Genomic DNA, 23,777 nt, shown 5'->3' with positions numbered 1-23,777 from the left:
GCCAAGATCCTTCTCACCTTAGAGCCTTTGCATTCACTGTTTCCTCTGCCTGCAGTGCTCTCCCTATCATCTTTACATAGCTGGTTCCTTAAATCTCTGTTCAAAATAATTCATTGGAGAAGCCTTCCCTGACCACCTTGGCTGAAATAACCCATCCCTATCAGTCACTCTCTAGTGCATTGCCTTATGTTATTATCTTTACAGCTCTTATGAATGTCTGAAAAGATCTTGCTCACTTATTTGTTAGCTTACAGTTTACCTTCTCTAGAATGAAAGCCCTGTGAGAATAGGGAGTTTGTCTTGTTCGTTCTTATAGCTCAGCCCTGGAATAGTGTCTGGCACATAGCAGCACTCAATAAATATTTGTTGAATAAATGAACAAAAGGATAGAAGAATTCACCAGCTTTTTCATATTTTGTGACCTTCATCCTGGAGAGTTCATGACTAAATGGCACAAAGGCTAAAGTACGTTCCTCGGTTCTCTTGATAATTTTATCAGTAAATATAGGCCAAATGACTGATGATGTCAGTTGTCTGGCATGGCTGTCTGTGATTGGTCATATCACTAAACAGTTGTCACATCTCCACTTCACTGAAATTATGTCGCTTAGTCTGAGAGAGCAATCAGATAAGAACACAAATAAAACTTTAATATAAAAAGGAAAGGTTAGATACTGTGATTTAGGATAGATAAAGACTTCTTTTTTTTTTTCGCAGCTTGCAGGATCTTAGTTCCCTGACTAGGGATGGAACCCATGCCTCCTGCAGTGGAAGCATGGAGTCCTAACCACTGGACTATCAGGAAAGTCCCAAGACTTCTTAAAATAAAAATATCTAATTTAAATCAACAGCTAACCTGAATATTATTTGTAGAAAAAAACCCACTGAAAGCAAAAGGCCCATTCTTCTTCATTTGTAAAATATTGATATAGAAGTTCCAGTTAGAAAGGTAAGAAAAAGAAATAAATGATATAACTATTTTAAAGTAGAGACAAAATTATCTTTATAGATAACAATTATCTACCAGGAAAGCTTAAGATAATTTTTTAAAAGGGCTAATAATGGAGTTCAGTGAGGTACAGTTAAGAAATTATAAGCAGAAATAGTTATTTAGGAAACATGAAGGAAAAAAATAGCTAAAGAATGTTATAGATATTACTAGACTAGCTACAGTTTTTTTCTTTTTGTAGTGTCCAAACATGGCATTAATCTTAGACTGCAGAATATATGACTGTGGACTTTAATACAATATTGTGTTTCCTATGAAAAAGCATAAATTATCACTTGTTCATTCTGCTAACATTTATACTTCTACTCTATTTATAGTTCTGTACCAAGAACTATGTAGAAAATAAAGGTAAAGGAAGAAAACATGGTCCGTGTTCTTGAAGACTTTATAATCAAGTTGGGAAGAAATAATGTACACATGTGAAACTACTAGAAAATTTCTTCTGGTAACATTTATTTAGTAAGTACTTATTCAGCATCTAATGAGAAGGTCCCTTTGCAAGTTGTATGTGGAACAGTGGGTGGACTTACCATAATTATGATTAGAACTCAATCATTGCCATCTGTGCAAGCCATTGGGGGAATAAGGCAGAAACCTTTATAACAATAAAGCAATTAAGCTGAACCTTGAAAGGGGAAGGAAGGCTTTCCATGAATAGAGATAGACCAGATGGCATTCCAAGTGGAGGGCACGACTTTGGGTAAGAAGAGAAAGTATAGGACATGTTTGTGAACACTGAGTACTCCTGTTTGGCTGGAGCACAGGCAGAGAGGAAAGGGAACTGGCAGGTAAGACCAGAAGGAGAGATTGGAGTTCAGGTCTCAGGATGGGGGTCTTGCATTCCGAATTGCAGAGTTTAGATTATAATTTTTGAGCCTTCAAACATTTCCAAATAAGGAAGCAACCTTACAGCTCAGTTATAGGAATATTTGTCTGATGGCAGCATATGGGTTGAATTGAAGCATTCAATTCAGGATGGAGGGTCTGTTAGGAAGCTTTGGAAAGATAAAAGAACAAATAAAATTTTAACATATAAAGGAAAAGTTAGACATGATTTAGGATAGACAAATACTTCTTTAAATTATCTACTTTAAACTAACAGCTAACATGATAATTACCAGTAGAAAAAAATACAATACTAAAGGCAAGAAGCCCATTTTTCCCATTTGAAAAGTATTGATCTGGAACTTCTAACCAGACCTGAATTAGTCTGGAGTAGACCCGAGAGACACTGCAGAGATGATACTGAAGGACTTTGGCACCCAGAACAGTGCCTGGCTTTTAATAGGTATTCAGTAAAAATTCATCAAATGAATGCTTTTCTGTCCTCCCTTTGTAAGTTCTCAGGGGTAAGATCAATTGCCTCTCTCTCTCTCTCTCTCTTCTTTACTTTTTCCACACTACACCCCCCAGAGTCTGGCATTCAATGAATGCCACCTCCTAGAGATGTTGCCTCATTAGAGGTGTGTCCTTAATGAATGTCACTTCATTAGGTATGGGATTGAGAGATATGGAGGAGTGCAGAAGTATTCAGTTTTGAACTTATTTCAATGTTAGTGGCATGTTTTCTTTCACAAATATTAATAGGGAATTTAGGAGAAGGGGCTGGTTTGGGGGAGATGATTTGTAAACTTTTAAACCGATGCATTTGAAAGACTAGGAGAATTACCTAGATGATGCGATCCAGTAGGTGGTTGAAAATATGAAGATAGAACTCTGTAAATAAGTTGGACTAGGGGTAAAGATCTGGGACTATCTGCATAGAGATGTTAATTGAAACAGTAGGAGTATTTGAGACCACCAGAAAGGAGGTATACAAAAGGAAGAGAAACTGAGTTGAGGACAAATCTTGGGACATCCCCTTGTTTTAAATGAGGCAAAAGAGGAGCCAGCTGAGGAGGTAGAAGTAAGTTAGAGTTGGGAGGCAAACTGTATTCCAGTTGCTCCACAAAGGGAGAAAATTTTCAAGAGTAGTTCACAGCTGCATCAAATTCATTAGGAAGATTAGTGAGGCTAGAATTCAAGAAAAGCTGTTACATCTGGCAGTTAGCGTGAGCATTTCAGCGTCTACATATGTGTGGAGGGAGTGTAGGAAACAAAATCAGATTTGAATGGACAAGGTATGAGATAAAGGGAGTAAAGAGTACTCTCTCAAGAAATTTGGTGGGCAAGGGAGGGAGGAGAGAGAAAAGATAGAGGTGTTTGACCAGTTTCTTTGTAGATGCCCCACCACTAAGTGAATAACTTGCCCAAATTTTCAAACTACACACTAGTGCTGTTTAGCGTCTATCTGTCTATAAAGTCCCGTGATATAGTCTGTTGCCAACAAATAGTTGCTGCTGACCTCCTGGAGCAGCAGCATGGACTGGGTTCCATGGAAGAAGACGCAGAAGTGTAAATATAAGGACAGCAAGTTGAGAGAAACTACATATGAAGCAGCAAAGAACCATACAAAGAGCAGAGCCAGAAGTAATAAGCTTGGTTCCTTAACATCACTGACCCCGTGTTCTGTGCCAGGCACTGGGATCTGGCTAAGGGATGAGTCTGGAGGGCGAGTATGGTCTCTGCTTCATGGTGGGATGAGTCTACTAATAGCTTCTAACCTGGAATAGTGAGGGGCTGGAATAGGGAGAGATGTCCCTAAACTGAATTTGGTTTTAATGAGTCAGAGGGGGGAAGAGGAGGCAACTTTCAACCTGTGGGACCCACTTGAAGACAACACAAGCACAAGGACTGCCTTCCTGTGGGCCAGCGAAATCCCCTTCTGACCGCAGTGGATGTGGAGGGTTTAAAGGCGCACGAGATTACAAAGGTGATCCTGAAAGCTATTCATTGACCGTGAAAAGCTACCCCTCCTTAAAGCCTGAAGAAATTGTTTCTTTTCTGCTTGTTTTTGTCTCTCCCCCACTATTTCTCTGAGTTGAAAGCAGAACTATTCTTCTTTGTCATGGTCACACCACTGGTTAGGAAAATCATTTCCTGCCAAAATAAAAAATAAATACATGTTCACAATCTATGATTTTCACGTGAAAATCCCTCCCAAGATTGGGCAGTGCTTGGCCATTCACCTTTTTGGAGTAGGAAGAAGGAGGAGCTCACCATAGTCATCAGAATCCACCCACTCTTTTACCCACAAACTGCAAGGAGGGTACAACAGCCTCCCCAGATGCCTTGTTATCTTTTGTCATCTTTGTCATGAGACCAAGACTGTGCTCCTTGAAGACCCATGTGATTCAAAGAAGTTGCTTGAACTTTATCCTTCTTAATACCACTTGATATCAGACCCTTTTCTTAAGAGCCATTTCATTTTTAATATTAGGATTAAGCAAAGTGACTGCTAAGATCCCTTCCAAGTATAAAAGACATTAAGGGCTGGGTGTTAACTAGTGAACTCTCTCTCGAGGGGCACTATTAGCTTGTTTACTCCACTAAGTCTAAAATACAGGGAAACGAGGCTTCCAAAATTCAGGAGAGCATGGTTGTAAGGAAGTGACTGTATAATATTCTACCACAGGCCCTATTTCCTCAGGATAAATGAGAAGCAGAGATGTCCACTGAGACTGAGGACTGTGGGTCTAGGCAGTAATTTAGAGGACTCACGCGAGTTCTTTCACCTGTGATATTCCAGAATGACATCCTTGAGCTTAATGCGGTACTTTGCACATCTGGTTTGATTAAAAGTTTACCAATAAACACAAATTTTCAGGAAAGTTCTGAAGGCTTGGAAACTGTGTAATTAGTATGAGATATTCAGTGAAGAGTGGCAAAGAATCCTGTCATCCAATCAGTCTTTAATATCTGTGAAATGGATGTGCTAACAGCTGCTGTCTAGAAAATCACAACCATTCCAATGAAGGTGTCAGGTTAATGAGTTTTGAAGAATCCACAGCATGACATTTCTATTCAGTATGGATCAGATAACTAACTTTTGGGATTTCTCTGGGGTCATATGGGATTTTTAATGTATAAATTCAAGGGGTGGATCTAGGAAAAGGCCTAATGTCCAGCAGCAAAAACAACATAGTCTTCTTAGGCATCTCAGCATAATCATCTCAACTCTGGAGAAGGGACTAGCTAGGTGGATGTGTGTTTTTGGTCTTCAGTTTTACCCCCAAGTTTGTATCACATAAGACTGTAGAGCCCATCTGGCTGGAGTCTCTCCCTTGCTGGCTGGTATGGCACGTTGCAGGAATAGTGGGTGAACCCTCAGGAGGAGCTGAGGGTCCTCCTGAGCCAACAGCTCGCAAAGAAACTAAAGCTCTCAGTTCTATAACTGCAAGGAATGGCTTGACCACATGAGTGATTGGAGAAGCAGATCCCTCTCCAGTCAAACCTTCAGATGAGAGCCCAGCCCTGGCTGACACCTTGGCTGCACCCTGTGATACCATAAGCAGAGAACCAAGTCAAGCCATGGCCTGACTCATGACTCACAGAAACTGTGAGATAATACATGCGTGGTTGGATGCTGCTAAGTCTGCAGTTATGTTGTTACACAGCTATAGAAAACTAATACATATTCCCCCGATGTCTGCTGAACCTCCTCCCTCAGGCCTACATTGACACTAGAGTCCCCCAGGGTATGCCTAAGGGGATTATGGAGAGAGAAATAACGGGGGGGGGGGGGCAGGTGAGAGAAGGGAAGCAATAAAGGTTAGTCACCCACTCAGCTTTTCTAAAATGGAATAGGTTAGAGCATACTTTTCTGAGGCTGTGAGAACAGCCTTGTCTCACCTCAGGATTACACTGAGCTCCAGGCCATGACTAACTGCTCCTCAGAGGCTTATCTCCATCTACTCCCCAACAGAGAATTAGGAACCTAAGATCACCCAGTTCAGAAAAGGCTAATATGTAATACTTATATCACCACTTTCTAATGCAGCACCCATGGCAGACATAACTAATCAATTACAGTCATTCCAACTGAGCCCCTTCACAGAGGACCACAGAGAAGATGGGATTTACTCAAGGTCACCCAGCAAGTCACTGAATGATCTAAGACAAGAACCCAAAATAATAAAAACAAACAAACAAAAAAAAACAAAGTAAAATAAAATGATTTTTTTAAATTAAAAGATAAGACAAGAAAAAAAATTTTGTATCCAAGACTCAGAAGCAAATGGTGCAGTTGTGCTATGGTGATGAACACCCTGGAGATAGAGAAAGATTTCTTTTGGCATCATTGTTTCTGGCAGCTATGGGCTCATGGCTCAGGTAGGCAGGTTGCTGTCAATGAGATGAACCAAAACCATACATTTTGTGAAAAGTGGTCTCTGTTCCTGAGTAGAATCTAGATTCCCTTAGCAGAGGCTAAAGCCAGGAAGAATTCTCACTTTCATTTACAATGGGGCATTTTCTGATTCCTCTATTTTTTTCTTCCTCCTTTTAAGTTAAGTGTACCACAAAATATTTGGCAAGAGTCAGCCGTAGTGTAGGGACTCAGAGCTCTCACTCACTGTGTGTTACAGGTTTCTCACAGGCTCTCTCTCCGTGCTTTACAGAGAAAGCAGGACCAAGGAGAGGGCCTTCCACCCTCCACCCTACCCAATCGCCACTGGAGACCTTACCCCTCCCTGTTCCGGACTACCTGCTGACCTTGTGTTGTTTATTTTCTCCTCCCAATTGGTGCTTGAAGCTTACTTTAATTCAGTTTCACCTGGATACAAATGTTAATGGGACTACAGCCCTATTTCTAGACATGAGAACTTGAATCTTTCACTCTGTCCAGATCTAACCAATGGAGATGTGGCAGGGGAACAGTTTGCTTTGAGTGAAGCTTTCCTTGTTCTCTTAGAAGAAGGTGACTCTTGGGTTTGCTCTGGCCACCTGATCAAGTCTGGAGTTCCAGGGTTTCACCTTGCCACCTATTTCAGTGTGAGCTTGATAAATCCACGTGAATTCTGAGAGATTACCGTATTTCTAAGATACTCAGTTACTACCAGTGTAAAAGGGGGAATAATGTTCCTCCTCTTTTGGGGTTGTTATGAGAATTATGAGCTAAGGTACTGGAAAGTGCCTGACACAGTGCTTCTTAAGAGTTTGGCTTTTGTCAGCTTTTCTTTGAGCTTCTGAAAGCACTCTTTCTCCTGAAAAATGCTCGAGGATGCAAGTTCAGAGTGACACATTCTCTTAGTATCATGAGGAATACAGTTAATGAGAAATGACTTCAGTTTACTGCATCTGCTAGTAATCCTGTGATGCCATCGCAAAACAAAAAGCACATGACTACTCGTAAGCCTGTGGTACCTGAAAAAGAAATTGGATTTTGACTCAGAAAATTAGGCTATACAGCTAATCGCTCTGATCCAATAATGCGGCCCTGCAGAATGGCATCATCAGCCCTGGGACACAGAGGAGGAGGGAGGGCGAGCAGGGAGAGTAAGCACTCAGGGAAGGGAAGCAGCTGCCCAGTTCTCCAGACACACAAGCCAATTAAAAATTCATAAGGAGATGTTTTATATCCAATGTCTAATACCACTGCTGGGTCACAAGCTGCTCTGAGCCAATCAATAGTATTCATCATCCTGAAAGGAACTAGTGATTGCATGTTTATGAGAACTGGGATGTTTTCCAAGCCAAGGCCAGTTTCTGGTTACTTGGAATGTGTCACCCTTAGAAATATAGAACTTATTTTGAAAATGGAACCCAAGACCTTTTAAAAAATTATTCAGAGAAGAGGAGGAGAGGTACTTTTCAAATCTAGGGGGGAAGTGTTTAAATTCATTTTTAAGTCAACTGAAGGACTAGTTTTTAAATTGAAGCTACTTTTTTGTTTCAATCTTTGGTGGACAGTCTTTGTATATGATTCCTTTTTACTTAGATCTAGAATTTTTTCTTTTTCTTTTTTTTTTTTTTTTGGCTGTGCCGTGCATGGCATGCAAGATCTTAGTTCCCTGACCAGGGATTGAACCTGTGCCCCTTGCAGTAGAAGCACAGAGTCTTAACCACTAGACTGCCAGGGAAGTCCCTAGAACTAGAATTTTAAAAATAACACTTTAGCGTACGTGTTCAACTCCTCCAAATACAAGTGGAAATGTATGAGAATGAAATCACAAAAAGAAAAATAAATGGAGTCCACTTTATCATTATACATCACTAAGTTCCAGGTTGGTTTGATTTTAAAAAGCTTTTAAAGATCATAGAACTTCAACTTGAGTTTCATGGTTTGCTTTTTACACAGGCAATGATTTAAAGGCAGAGGGAGGTAGAGACAGCAAGATGAGTCTTAAAGGTTATGTGCTCAGAAGTCTGCTGAGGATTTCAGGGGAAACCACACCACAGTCTGGTTAGATGGGAAAAGCACTGAGAAAACCAGGGCTTCCAGGTGTGGCTAAATGAGAGCACTTCCTGAGGTCTTCAAAGTAGATCCTATTAAACGCCATCCCCCCACGCTCGCTCACAGGTGCATTAAACATCAAGAGCTCACAAATGGAAAGCCTTGGAAAATCAACTTATGAAGCAGGAAGGTAGGAAAGGAAGAAGGTCAGAATGGGATAAGGCTTTCATCCTCTCCCTGGTGATGGTGTCAGGAAAGAAGCTGTGCCCTTGCATCTGTGTAAATAAATAAGATTTCTTTTAATGGCTGTGAAAATAACAGAAGACCATTGTAAAACAAAGAAAAAAAACGTAAAAAATAAGAAAAGAAAAATCATCCATAATCGTACTGTCCTGAAAAGTCTATTTAACAAGATGGAGTATTTTCTTCCAGTCTGTTATATCTGTCTTGATATAGATATAGGAAAAAAGATATAGTACATTGGAATTTTTCTGTAAATAGTTTTATATCCTGCATTTTCAATGCATATTTATTTTGTAATCATTTTCACATGTCAGAATTTTCAGATGTGGTATCTTACTGTTCAGTTAGGAGTCTGTTAAAAGGATATGCCATGCATTTGCAATCCCCCAGAGTCAGTTCATGCAGGCATTTATAGCCTGCCCATCTCTGTGCATTGAGCCCTTACTTGACTGTTTATTTCTGTTGCCACCACTGAAGCCTGCCCCTTTCCCCACTTACCAATTATGTGACCTTGGGAAGCTTCTTAACTAAGCTTCAGTCTCCTCACCTATAAATGGGGATAATTTTATAGAGTATTACATAATGATCGAGTAAAAGAATATATGTGTTAGTTTCCTCCCCTCTGCTCTTTCTTGGTTTTCAGGCTTCTCCCAGAAGCAGCTATAGAGTAGTGTTTAAGAGCTTAAGCAAGTAACCTAGGCTCTCTGTGCCTCAATTTCTTCACATGTATTTTGGGAATAATGGTACCCATCTCTGCATTCATAGGTTTTCAGGGAGGATTAAATTGATGATCAACATAAGGCACTTTGTGCCCGCCCAAGTAGGAGCACAATAAATGTTGCTTCTTCCTTTATAATCTTACAGGATCTTTCACGAACGTCACTTCATTGTTTTCACCAGAGCCTGAGCTCCTCTATGGCGTCACAGTGGACGGTAAGTTCCCCCCGTGGGCTGCCTCTTGGAGTCACTGTCTAGTGAGCCTCCAAGCAACCCAGAACCCAGGGCTGGGCCCCTCCTCACTGTAGCCACACCTTGCGGTGGGCTCCAGCCCCGGAGTCCCCTAGCAACCCCTGCTTGTCCCGTACCGGAACAGAGGAGCCCTTTGGAGGGAGTGGCTTGAGAGGGAGAGACCACCTTAACCGCAGATCAGCATCCAGGTATTAGCCAGAGGGAAGAAAGTCTGGCTATGAGAGAACTTCTGAGAATTGATTGAGTCAATTTTCAGAAAAGGCCCTGAGGGAGAGATACCCTCAGGGAAAGGCCATAGCGACTTTCTCTTCTTCTTGGGCCTTTCTTGGGGGAGGCCTCTTTCTGACAAGAGGTGGTAACAACCTTGCTTTGGTGCCACCAGGCAAGATCACAATGAGAGGACAGAATTCACCCAGAAAGCAGGGTGTGGTAGCAGTCTTGAAGGGTGTCTGCCCCGCCCCCAGCCTGCATGTTGTACTCTAGCAGAGGTTCTCAAAGCATGGTCCCTGGGCTAGCAGCATCAGCGTCACCTAGGAACACATGAGAAGTGCAAGTTCTCTGTCCTGCCCCAGACCTGCTCAGTCAGAAACTGGGGGAAGATGGGGAGAGGAGAGGAAGTCTTTCCCAGGCCCTCTCTGAGGACTGGCTAAGTTCCTGCCGGACATTCTTATCTCCACTTCTTTTGTTTGCTTGAGCTGATTTCAGCAGATTTCTGAACTAAAGAGTTTTGAGTAATAAAGCAGGGGTCATTCAAAGAAAAACAGTAAGAGAAGCAAAGCTTTGAGGTGCCTATGCCCCCTGCTTCAGCATCCCCCCCTTTGGGTGCCCCAAAGCTGCTGATCAGGAAGCCTGGTCGTGACTAGTGCCCGCTGTCCCTTCTTTCTGGGCAGAGAGACAGACCATGCCAAAGTGGTTTGTCCCTCAGAATTCTGCCCAACGAAAAAATCAGGTATGGGCACAAATACTTATGTACAAAGATGTTCATCTCAGTATTATTTATACAGGACAAAATGGAAGGGTGGAACAACCCAAATAGCCAAGAGTGGAGGTCGAACCAATTATGGCATGTCCATATAACGGAATATTATGCAGCCACAGAAAATGATGTTTTTATAAAACACTTGGTGTCAAGGGGGAAATGGTATCAAATAATGTTAAGTGATAAAAGATGAATACAAAACAGTATGTACAGACTAAACCCATATACATGCATAGAAAAAAAATCTAGAGGTAAACACAGAATGTTAACGGTGGTTATCATCTCTGGGTAATAGTATCATAGAGTCTTTTTATTTTTTTCTTTATACTATTTGGTATTTTCCAATTTTCCACAGTGAACATGTATTACTTTTACAAATAGGAGAAAACGCAATGACAGTGTGTGAACTTGGTTGGCCATTTTACCCCTGCAAGTCTCCGTTTCTTAAACCTCCGTGGCACCTGCCTAGGAACCCTCACCCTGCCTCCTGCACCCAGGGGAGAGAGTGTGATTATTGGCAGCTCCTACCTGACAAAATATATTCTTTAATCTCCACTTTCACCATATTGTTTATCAAGAATCAGCTGGATCTAAGAGCTGTTTCATTTCTTTCCCATCCTCTGACCACCTTACTTTGGTGACAGCAGTGACTAGCTATGTTGTCATAATTGGAACAGGCTCAGATGTGACCACGCCAGGCCCAGACTGCAAACAGATCTGGCAGAAAAGGAAAACAAGCAAGGCACGAGTGGGCCATTAATGCACAGGGGAAATGGAAAGAGGTTCAGCTGTGCCACTGGGGCTGGTCTGAGTCGGCCACAGGCAGCTCTGCCATGGTGCCCTGAGGACCGAGCAAGCTCTGGCAGCCAGTGATTCTTGGAGGTCAGCTGGCCCAGCCATAGGCAGATTCAGGCAACCAGAAAATAACACAACAGCCCAGTACAACACCTTGCGTATGGGGATACTCAAATATCTGTTGAGTGGAGGAATAAATGAAACTTTATCACAGACTCTGGTGATCAAGACCCTCCATCAGAGGATGCCCTCAGGGCCAGGGGTCTGGGCACAGACAAGCTTGCAGGGAAAGGGGGCTGGGGAGAGAGCTCGGCTATGTATAGAGAAATGGTGCCGGTGGGGAAAGCAGGAGCCTTAGAATCCAACCGAGATTTGAATCCCACCTCTATCACTAAGCGACTGGGTAATCCAGGGCAGTTTACCTAACCTTCCTTGCCTCACTTCTTCGCTGGCTACCTGGGGATAACTCTCCCCACCCTGAAGGACTGTTTTTGGATGTTTCCATGAGATAATGGAAGGCATGTGAAGGACTGTTACAGGTGTGCTCCCGTGGCTCAGCCTGAGAGCAGATTAAGGCAGGAACTCTCCTGTGCTCCAGGAGACGTGGGCTCTCCAGGAACATGGGCAGGTCGCTGGCACCAGGCACCGACTCTAATTGGCCACAGAGTCCACAGCCTCTGCCCTGCCTGGTTCAGAGGCTGGCCAGGTCCAGGCCTGGAGAAGGATCCAGCAATGCGCTGGGGAAGAGGGATGCCAGAAGCTGGGAAATGAAGAGGGGGCTGGCTTCTGAGGCCAAAAGAGTAGGAAACAAGAGTAAGGTGAGGGCGTGGGCACCCAGCAGGATCCTCAGGCAGAGGATATAAATTTGGTTTACTCTTTCTCAAGGGTAGATTTTGAATCTCGTTTACTTGAGGTGACGTGTCTCCATGAGGAATTTGTACAGCTCTTTGTTGGGTGTGCTTAAAGGCCACTCAGACCTCCTCCTAGACACATGCTGTTTTCGGAATGGCTTCCTAATGTCATAGCAAAGACCTGAGGCAGGTTGTCTTCAGAGATGAGAGGTACTTACCCCCACACACGCAGTCCTTCTTCTCACACCCACTGGCCCTTCTTCCCAGAGCTTTCTTGTTGCCAAGTCCTGCCCTCACATCTCTGGGTTTATCCTTACTTGGAAAGCACACTGTATTCATTGTTACCTGGCTAATCCACCAACCCTGTCATTCCTACCTGCATCTTGGGCAAGATATGACGATGCAGCACTTCCCACTCTCTCGTGGCTGCCTTCTGACATAGCCTGTACCAGACCATGAGCTTCCTCAGCGTGGGGGTCGTGTCTTATTGTCTGTCTGCGCTTTGCAGTTTTTAGCGCAGTGCCTGTTGCACAGCAGGCGCTCGACATCGGCTGGGTGAAATAAAGAGCGAAGGGGTGTAGCAGACACTGTGGATCGGCTGCCCAAAAGCCTTTCTCGACCTTCTCCCCTTGGTTTCTTCTACTGAGGGGTTGGAAACAAAATGCATACTCAATTTTCCTAGCTACCCTTACAGCAAGGGGTGGCCATATGAAACAGGTCTGGCCAACGAGATGTAAGTGCATGTCTTCAAGGAAAGCTTTCTCTCCAGAATAAGAGGCAAACCTCTCTAAGAGAAAGCCTTTGATCCTTTTGCCCTTCTCTTTTCTTCCTACCTGGAATGCAACCATGATGCCTGGAGGCACAGTAGCTATCTTGCAACCTTGAGGCAACAAGCAATAGTCAGAAGGGCCAAGTGAAAAAGAATGAAGTATTATGATTCCTGATGGCATCACTGATGATTATTGCTAGGCTGACCAACCTCATGGTTTGTTTGGGACTGAGGGGTATCTAGAGATGCAGGACTTTTGATGCTAAAACAGGAATGGTCCTGGACAAATCTGGACTTTGCTCACTTATCCTATTCTATCCTAGCCCTGGACTGCTTATTTACAGAGACTTTTTATTATATAGTGAGAAAAATAGGCCCTATTTACCTCAGACATTGTAGTCAAGTTTTTCTGTTATTTGTAGTCAAAAGCATTCCAGTGGATGCACGTGAAAGTTGGTATTTCTAAGATTCAACAAACAAACATGTACAGAGTTGCAGGTCATTAAGTGCTAGCTGCCTTCACAGAGGTTATCTCAGTTGAGTTTCATTATGATTCTTCATGGTAGGTTTTGTTATACCCACTTTACAGATGAAAAAACTGAGGCACCCAGAAGTTTAGCCCACCTGGAATCCAAGTCCTGTACATTAATGCAATGCCCTTTTCCCCCATAGCCACTCTGGCTCATTTTCTTTTAACTCAATATGTGATCACTTAATGTTATTCTACGAGTGGGCATCATTCTTTTTGAATGAAGGAAGTCACTGTGAGTTGCAGTATTGCCTTCTCTTTATGGCTTATTTCTGGATAAGTCAAAAAATCCTGGTGATTCGGCTTGTTTCTCCATCATTACCGTTAATGAATAAGAGAGAATTGGTTTGCATAGATTTAAAGAAGTTTTTAAAACTATTCTTGAATGATTCAAAAGGTACAAAGGGGGGTGTAGTAAAAAGTCTCCTTTCCACCCCTGTGGCTTTATAGATGAATATTAGCAAAACTTCCATCAGTTTTAAATTGATGGTTTTGAATGTGGACCGTAATGAATAGTCCCTTAAATTTGTATTCAGCTTTTGAGATTACAAAATACTTTCAAAGGCACAGTCTCGTTTTCTCTTTCCAGCTGAGTGGGGAAATTTTCTTTAGACTCCATTCACAGTCACAGCTCTTGGCAGATCTTCGTCCCCACCCAAACCCCTGCCCTTCCCTATTCCCAGAGGCCAGGACTTCCCTCTGGGTCCCTTGCCCCTTTTGTAGGCTATCTGTCTATGACCAAGGCCACACCCTGGCTGGTGCTGAGTCTGTTGGGGCCTCCTGGGTACAACCATAGGCTCTTTATGTGTTCTTTGTATCACTCACTGCACCTGGAAGAGGCCTCTCCCAGAAGATGCTCTGAAAATGCTGTTGGTGGGCCCGCCGACTGGCCAACCTGCTCTTGCACATGTGTAGCCTATGAAATACCCTCTTCAATCAGCATACCTGACTTATTTTCTCTGACAGTTTGCATATTTATTTATAGCTTGCCCCTTATTAAAAGTGATGCTTATGAGGAGTCTGTAATATCATGGGAAGATGTTATTACATTAACTGAAAAAACATAATATATCTATATGTATACCTACATCTATATATATCATATAATTAAGACTCTCATTACAAAGTCTACGTATAGAACAATTTCTGGAAATAACTCAATATTTCCTCCCTCTCAGCTCAACTGTACCTCTTACCCCAAATTTCCTCATCTCAGTTGGGATCCGCCAGTTCCCAAGCCAGGCTCCTTAGCGTTCTCATCCTCGACTCCTTTGCCTCCACCCCCATGACCAGCACAACTGGCCACCTGTCAATCACAGCTGTCACTAAGTCCTGTCCATTCTCCTCCTTAGCTCTCCCAAATTTCTCTGCTTTTCTCCACCCCCACAGCAGCCTCCCGAGTTCAGCCCTCACCATCTCATACCCAAGTTTCGGAAACATCCTTAAAACTAGGCTCCTGCCTTCTAAATCTTTCTCTACCTTGATCCATTCTCCACATTTCAGTCGGGGTCCTTTTTCTTTAAAAAAAGAAAAGAGTTTTGCAACACTCCCCGCTTACAGGTCTGATTGTATCCCATCGTCCTCAGGAAACTGCTGAATTCCCTTCACAGTCTGGCTCCGGCTCCCTTCTCCAGCCCCTCGCTTGCCTTTCCAGACGCTGCCCACCGCCCACTAGCTGTTTCTGAACCCCTCGCCTCCGGGTCCCGCACGACTGCTCTGTACGCTGTGCACCCTCCCCTGGGTTGACTTCTGCTGATGCCTCAGGTCTCAGCCTCACCAACTTTCAAGAAATAAGGTTAAGACAGAAAAAGTCAACCAAGTTAGCTGAATAATGATCCTGGGTTTTCCTCATGATGTATATAATGACCCAGTCAATCCATCAACCATTCATTCATCGAAGAATCATTAATTCCGCTCAGATTTATTAGACATAATACATCTAATGTCCCAGGGCACCACTGGTTCTAGGTGTCAGTCCATATGTCTCTTTCTGCAGGTTCGTTCATTCAGTCAATCTGCATTTCCATCTTTCATTTGTATTTACTCAACAGATGGCCATGAAAAAATGAACAGAAGGGTCCTCAAGGGTCATGATGGGGAGGAGAACACAGGCTTACAAACACATCATCATGCAGCATGGTCAGTGCCATGAAGAGGAAGGCAAAGCACTGCAGGAGATCAGAGACAGTCTCACAGCAGAAGTAAGGCTAAATTGACAGGTGTTAACAGGAAGGTAGGGCATGAGAGATCAGGAGACAAGGAATCAAGAGAGGGAGGTTCTTTCCAGAAGAGGAAATAGCAGGTACAAGGCTTAGAGATTCATTAAAACCTGGCTCTACCAGGACCCGAGTAATGTGTGCAGGATGACTAGGGTGCTGGGAAACATCCATCCCCTACATCCTGCCTGCTGCTGGCACCTCATCCTCCATCAGAATGGAAACACTTTCTCCTTCCTCCTTCTCCAAGTCCTATCCATTCTCAGCCCACTCAAGACCTACTTCCTTCATGAAGAAGCCTTGTTGGACTGTGAACCAAAAAGATAGGCATTTAATTCCATTCTGTTTTGTACATTGCCCTTTAAAGATTTCATAACAAATCTCAGCTTCCTACCAAACTGTAAAGTCCTTGAAGAGAGGGACTGTGATTTATACTTATTCTTAAATGCCTCTGGGCATGCAGGCAAGAAACCTAGAGCTTCTCTGTGAAAGCTCATTGAAGCAACCTTCCAGGCCTGCGAAGGCAGCCCTAACCTCAAGCAGTTACTGGTGAGTCTCTTAATACATACCTTCCGTCATCATCTGCTGTGATATCGATTATAGGCTTGTGCTGAGGGCTGATTAGATGCCATTAGCGTGCTTTTATGATTCTTGGAGAAGAGGCAAGTAATGATGCTACCAGGAATTTAGGGGGATTCCCATTAGAAGTCCCTAGTTCTAATCATCCTTTGAATTTACTGTTAATTAACTTCTCACCCATGGGAAGTAAAAAGTGTCATCTGTGAAGCCCTGAATTTGTAGATAGAAGAACCAGGTCTTTTTGTTCCATCTCTACCATGTATCAGCCTTGTGACCTTTGACAAGTCACCTATGCAATTTTTAACCTCAGTTTCCCCCATCTTTAAAATGGGAATAATAATACCTCACAGGGTTATAACTGCTCTCACAGGGCTATTGTAAAGATTAATTGTGGTAATAGATGTGAACTTGATTGGTAATATGTCATTTAAAAATCAGAAAGCACTTTTATCTTTATTATAAATGAACGTTCTCTTCCCTCTGTTTCATTCTCAGCATTCACAATCCAGACACAATCTCTCCACAGGGAAGTAAGTGAACTGTACTGATTTTTAAAAATATTTATTCATTGATTTATTTGTTTGGCTGCACTGAGTCTTAGTTGTGGCGCGCCGGCCTTAGAGTGCACGAGCTCAGTAGTTGCAGTGCACGCACTCTCATAGTAGTCACAGCGCACAGGCTCCAGAGTGTGCGGGCTTGGTAGTTGCGGCACGCAGGCTCTCTAGTTGTGGCACACGGGCTCTAGAGCATGCGAACCCAGTAGTTGCAGTGTGTAGTCTTAGTTGCCCCACGGTATGTGGGATCTTAGTTCCCTGACCAGGGATCGAACTTGCATCCCTTGCATTGGAAGGCAGATTCTTAACCACTGGACCACGAGGGAATTCCCTGAACTGTACTGATTTTAAGGAGAGAGTGTGTCTTTCATCTCGTATCTAGGAGATCTACTGTAACAACCTTCTCAGGCCACCACAGATGTTGGGATAGTTGTGTGTGCCTTACTTGGGGTTGTAGGTCCTCAGGGCAGGCATGCTGCATACCATGTGAGCTGCCCTATCACGCTCAGACCACAGTGGAATGGCACCCACTAAGGAAGCTGCCCAGGCTCAGCTCTTGGAACATTAGTTTTTCCCAGGGAGAATTCTCTATTCCAGGCTATCCTCTTCCGAAAGAGAGTTCTGCTTAGATTTTTCAGGGAATGTGGTTAAGAAATACAAACAACAAAAGTGGGCCCCAAACCTAAGACCCTAAATGAGAAGGGGAGGAGGGGACTCTGGAGGGAGAGACAGTCACGTCTACACAGCCGGCACTAATCTAACCAGTAATCAGAGGCCTGGACTCAAAGCCTATCTCTGATACAGACTGGCTGTGTGACTTTGGGAAACTCACCCAACCTCTCTGAGTCTCTAAAATTATACCCTGTAAAATGAGCATAGTAATGCCTATCTTTTGGTGTTATTTAAGGATTAAATTTGTATGAGTTTTACCAAATGCTACCAAATGCTATGTGACTACGAGTTGACTATAAATTTATCTGCCTAAAGGAATCATTCACAATAACCCAAATGAATTGTGTGTCTCTAGGCCTCCATGAGGTTGTCCGTTAAGGGGCTTTAAATGCGACTCTAAGAACCACCTCAAGGTCTGAAAAGGCATCTCTTGCAGATGAGGGGCGTGCCATGAAAGCCAGTTGGTTTCCATAAGAAGCCGAAGGCCACCCCCGGCTGCCTTTGTTCCCTGTACACAGCCCCTCCCTGGAAGAGCACCGTTGCATCCCCTCATGCCTACCTGTACTCCATGCTTTATGGTTCCTAAGGCCCTTCCACTTTTTCATTCTTCCAATAAACCTGTTAGGTTAGCAGAGCAGATACACCCTCTCTTCGCCCACATGCACTTTTTATGGATCACTTGCCTGAGGCCACAGAGCTCAAAAGGATAGCTCCTCTGCAGCCTGGAACCCCCAGGTTGGAGGGTCAGCTGGGATTTGAACCCAGGTTTCTAACAGCCTTGCTGCCCATAGCCCAAGCCATGAGCCCAAGTTTAACAAAAGCCCTATGGGCCGCAGTCTTGAGGGTAAACAGACCCCCTCCATTAACATAGAGTTCCTTGGCAACCCTGGCTAGACCTGGGCACCTGCTTCCACCCATGGGTTTTTATTTTCTTGCATTTGTTTCCCAGGGAACCAGCAGGCGCCTGCTCTCCCTGCTTTGGTCCTTTCTCCCCGAGTGTAATTGGGAGCGCCCTGCTGGCCTTGCGCTATGATGAATGGGCTTCCTCAGGCAAGCGGGCAGTGACTGAAGCCCTGCCAGCATATGGGCCCTCCTCTGCAGCACCACACTCAGATGCGATTAGCTCCGAGCGTCACAGTGCTTGGCAACAGTTCCGGGAGGCAGCGAGGCCTTTGTTCAGGCCACTGTCCTGTCAACTGGCTACAGTTCATTTGGCTGCCAGCCTCTTGGCCTTTTGCATCATCCTGGCCTGCTCCCTCCTCCCTCAGCTAGTGGTTAGTCCATCATCCCAGATTTTTCAGGGAAGATTTGGGGTGTGCCTGTGAAGTTCCTGTGCCTTCCCCTAAAGCAGCTTTGGAATTATCTAGACCATGAGCAAATGCTGCATGGTTTAGGAGGGCGGCTCCTGGGACTTCTCCTGTTTGCCGGTGCAGAGGAGGAAGGACCAAGCGTGGCAGAATTTGGCCGAGCGCCAGGCACCTGGATCTGTACAGCCAGTGTTGGTGGGCTTGGGGGGTGCTCGGCGTTTGTTGCTTCAGCATGTTTTAGTGGAGCACGTACTATGCGCCTGGCACGTTCTAGACCCTGGGGATAAAGCAGTGAGCAATGCAGATGAAAATCCCTGCCTTACGGGGCCAACATTCTGAGGTGGGAAGGGGAGTGAGGAGAAGAGACAGACAAATTAACTTAAAAATAGCTATGTGAGGCGCTTCCCTGGTGGTCCAGTGGTTAAGAGTCAGCACTCCCAATGCAGGGGATACGGGTTCGATCCCTGGTGGGGGAGCAAAGATCCCACGTGCCAGGCCACGCAGCCAAATTAAATAAATGAATGAATGAATGAATGGCTCTGTTAAAGGTTACTATGGAGAAAATTAAAACAGGCAAGAACCTGGCCGTAGGGGACCCTCTTCCCAGCACCCACACAGTGCGTCCCTGACTCTGATCTGTCCAGCTCGTCAGGGCTGGGTCTGAGTCCCACACCTTCCAGCTGCAGCTGATGGGGGCTGCTAGGATGGGAAGCGCTCCTAGAATAACCTGCCAATCCTGCCGGCAGGAGTTATGCCCCAGGAGGCAGATTCCACCCAGTGCAACTCCCTCCAGGATGTCCTCTTCTGCTATATTTTCTCCTCCTCTCTCCCCCAAATACTGATTATCTGAACCCAGCCATTCAGACCTGCATAGTCCAGTGCAGGGACTAGTGGGGAGACCAACTAGCAAACAGACCACGATAGTACAGAATGCTGAGAGATCTGGCAGGGCCTGTGTAGGGTCTCTGGGAGCCCTGGGGCGGGGCTGGGGCAGAGTTTTCTGTAGGGGGCTGTTCTGTGTATTGTAGCACGGTTGACAGCATCCCAGGCCTCGACCTGCCACATGCCAGTAGCACCCTGCCCCCAAATCAGGACAACAAAAATATCTCCAGACATTGCCAAATGTTCCCTTTTGCAAATTGCCCTTCACTTGAGAACCACCAGTTTAACTCAACGTCACTCAACTTATTTGACCAAGAAGCACCTTTTATTTTGGGGAACATCTGTTAACACTGCACGTGCCTGTGTTATTCCGAACACTCCGGGAAGTGCAGCCCAGGGGAGGGTGCACAGCATACAGAGCCGCCGTGCGGGATCTGGAGGTGAGGGGTTCAGAAATAGCTAGTGGGTGGTGGGCAGCGTTTCCCAGTTACTTCCCTACCGCAGAGTCAGGGACTTGGGATCTGGGCCCTGGCTGGCCCTCTGGCCATACCCCGCACCACATCGGTCTCTACTTTTTACTTCAGTAAAGCCCAACAGTTGGCAGCTGCCTGTATGCACTCTGCATTTTATGCCCTGGGCCTTTGCTCGGGCTGCTCCCACTGCCTAGAGTGCCCTCCCCACCTGTTCTTGCCTGGCTCACTGAGTCATTCTTCAGGATTCCACTTGGGTGTCACCTCCTGCAGGAAGCCTCCCCTGATGCCCAGACAGGACTGAGGACCCACTTTGCTCATGAACTCCCATCACACCTGACCCATGGTCTTGCCCTCCTCTGAGACCTGAGACAGGACCTGTGGTCCTCTAGTCCTCCAGCCCTATAGTGTTGGTTGTTTGGGGTTATGGGCCCACTTCTCCCACTTGACCTTCAAGACAGAGGCTCTGTTTTCATCTCCAGAACCTGGCAAAGAGTCTAGCACAGAGTAGATTCTCCATAGATGGCAAAATGAATTGACAAGTAAACAGAGCACAGAGATGGATGAGATACAGAGAGTGAGGACAAGAGAACACAGGCTTGGAGGAGGGTCAGAGCCAAGGGGCAATCATCTTTCTACAGCAGAAGGGGCAAATGATGAAGTGGCCTGCCCCTCATTCCTCTTTCCTTCAGGCTAAACACTTCAACTGCCTTAACCTTTCATCCCGCATCCACCTCACTTCCCAGCCCTCTAATCATCTTTGTCATTCACATCCCTCCGTGCCTTCTCTGCACTTTCCAAAGGCCACTTTTGTGTTTAATGTGACGTGTTCAGAGCAGCAGGAATACGAGCCTGTTTCCCCGAGAGCATCACTTCCACTTAATTAGCTTGGGATTCCACAGTTCCCGAAGCCTCACCGGCCTGGTGGCTGTGGGAGCAGCCCTGCCTCTGGGCACCAGCAAATTGTTCACACAGAGAAGTGAATGGAGAGAACTGGTGATTATGCTAATGATTTCCTTTTCTGTGTCAGGACTGCTCCACAGGGAGGCCGGGCTTCTGGGTCTAGAGGGCAGAGGTGCAGGATGTGGAGGGGGTACCAGGCCTGGAAAGACTTGGTGCTCTGAGCTGGGGGGTGGAAAGTCCACACTAGAGGAGACATGTGAGGGATGTGGCATCTTGGCGGAGTTAGTGCCCTCAGCTGTGACGGGGGCAGAATAGGGGTCCAGGGCCTTCACAGATTCAAGGCTCTCGAATCCACAGCGGTCCTGTGAAGCCGTGATGGACAGGTGGAGGGACAGTCCCTAGGTACCGGCTAGGAGCTAGAACACAGGAGCAGCGAGGAGGTCATTCCAACCCAGATCTTGTTAACTCCCAGTCCGAAGGACTTCCATTACCCCACAGCCCTTTCTCCTGGTGGACTCAGTGTCAGAGACAGAGGAGGTAGTGCTGGGGGCAGAAGCCCTTTAGCAGCCCTGATATCACATGACAGAGGCCCAGCGCGTGGCCAGCCAGCCTTAGACTCCCAGGCTGCGGCACCCTGGCCAGCCTGTCGGCCTCTCTCGTTGGCAGTGGCTTCAACCAGTTGGAACCTGTGGTTTCTCCTCATGTGCCTTCTGTCCAACCTGCCTGTGCCGCCCGCCTCGGCTCGCCACACGGCAGCTGCCTTGGGAGCCACGTGGACCCCTCACCCTTTAACAGCCCAGCAAATTCCGGCCACATTGACTGCTGTTCATCACTGGGGCTGGCTGGTGTTCGTCAATCAGACCATCATCGGTCAGTCAGTCCATCAGTCAACAGATGTCTGTTGAGGGCCAGGCACTGTTCTGGGTGATGGAGATACAGAGGAGAATGAGGCAGAGCTCCTGCTCTCGGGGAGCTTGTTCCCATCCTCAGGGAGTGGGGTGGGGACAGTTTAGTGCAGGGAGAGGCAGAGGACCCTGTGGGCTCCAGGACCTGCCTCGCTCTTTAATGAAGTCCAGCTCCACTGCAGACACTCAGAGGTAGCTTTTAGGTGGGCGATCCTGAGCAGGCTGCTGCCTGGGCTAATGCCCCCTGGTTCCCCCAGGATGCATGGAAGCAGCAGGAGATGCCTCTCACTCACACACACACACCCACACACACACATGCACTCTCACACACAAGCTCAAGTATGCTTAGTAAGAGGCCTGGGGGTTCCTGAAGGGACACAGGGTCTACCAGTTCTGCCCCTGGTGGTGGGTTGAGGTCATTTAGCCTGGAAGTGGTTTCCAAAATTGACTGCTCTGGCCAAACTTCATGCCACATTGATGGGAGGCACCAGGTGGAGAGATGAACAGCACAACTGGACACCCAGGTGCAGGATGGGGCGAGTGACCTGAGCCCTCTGGGCCTCATTTTCCTCTGTGAAGTAGGGACTGCACTAAGCCTGCCTCACAGGAGGGTGTGTGTGGATTAAAGATGCACAAAGTTAGCATGGAGGGCACATGGCAAGGGCTCAGTAAATGGCAGCTCAGTTGCCTCCCTGCCCCCTCCAAAAGAAGCCTTCTCTCTGCCTTCTCGTTCACACCTCCTTGGCAACTGTCCAGGGTCCCAAGAGTGTGCTGCCTGGGAAGAATTCAGTTACAGAAATACTAGGCCACATCCGGAACTTCCCTGCTGGCAGCTGGTCCTGGATCCTGTGCCTCCCCTGGGAGCGCTGTGCTGCGTGTTGCTGGCTCTGTCACGCCCCTGGTGGTGGCCTCGGGGAAGTCACCCAGACTCGCCCAGCCTCAGTTTCCACCCGGTCAGCTAGGGATAAGAGTATCTCCCTCAAATGCTAGTTGAGAGTATGAAGTAATACAGTGTAGGAGTGGCCACCTTTCTTTATTCTGAAGAAAGCATGAGAGGACAGAGCACCAAAGGAGAGGACAGCAGGAAGCCAAGTGGAGGAGCCAGGAGCTGAGGGGGGCACGTGGGGCCCGACCAGAGTCAGCACAGAATCCTAGCAGCCGCACGCGGGAGCTCTCACTGCCTGCTGGCGCTGTGCTCAAAGCTCTGTACCCACCGTGCCTCACCGAATCTTTACAAAAGCCTCACGGGTTAAGTATTATCCCATTTCACAGATGGAGAAATGAGAGGCTAGAGAGGTTAAGGAAGCTGCCTAAGATTGCTCAGCTTGGAACAGGCAGAGCCAGGATTCAACCCCAGCTGTCTACCACCACGGTCCCTCCACAGTGCTGCCGGCTCGGGTGAGGGGCAGGGTCTGCCCCAGCTGGGCCTGGAGGCCCTGAGTCACTGCATCCCTCATCTGTGAAGTGGGTGTGAGCATTCCAGCTCTGAATGGAATGTGTGACATTGACTTGAGGGTCCTTGCCCCTCTCTAGCCCTGAGAGGGAAGCACTTTGTAAACAGGGGATTACCTATTGGCCCTGCCGCCTTGAGCCAGATCTCTTGTCCTGCCAAATTGTTGGAATGGTTCAGTGACAAGTGTGTTCTTAGGAAGAAATTTATGATGCCTTTTTCAGAGTGAGTCACCGAATCCCTGTGGTGAGAGGCACGGGGGAAGGGCCTTCTGCAGAGATAGGCTAACTCGCCCTGGGCCTGGCTGCCTCCTCAGGCCCACCTGAGGGTGAGTGCTGTCCAGTGAGGGTGAGGGCAGGGGGGAAAGGGAGGAAGCCTCCAGCTGGGGAAAGTGGATGCCTCGCAGTGGATTTGTATAGATC

General features: G+C 46.1%; 1 long non-coding RNA gene across 3 annotated transcripts in view; it reads left to right on the top strand.

Annotated features, from left to right (window-relative positions):
• The window catches only part of LOC113607516 (uncharacterized), a 78,009-nt gene that overhangs the window by 34,141 nt on the left and 20,091 nt on the right, over positions 1–23,777 (top strand). For 2 of the 3 annotated variants that reach the window (XR_003427979.1, XR_003427977.1), the window contains one exon: positions 9,390–9,458. This is a non-coding gene — a long non-coding RNA (uncharacterized LOC113607516). Of the gene's footprint in view, positions 1–1,328; positions 1,469–9,389; positions 9,459–23,777 lie in introns of those variants that run through there. The other variant, XR_003427978.1, reaches the window with a different exon arrangement.

The sequence above is a fragment of the Aethalodelphis obliquidens genome, unplaced genomic scaffold, assembly GCF_003676395.1.
Source record: "Aethalodelphis obliquidens isolate GAN/ISIS:26980383/991018 unplaced genomic scaffold, ASM367639v1 scaffold48, whole genome shotgun sequence".
Taxonomy (NCBI): Eukaryota; Metazoa; Chordata; class Mammalia; order Artiodactyla; family Delphinidae; genus Aethalodelphis; species Aethalodelphis obliquidens.
This window is presented reverse-complemented; position numbering and strand designations above follow the sequence as displayed.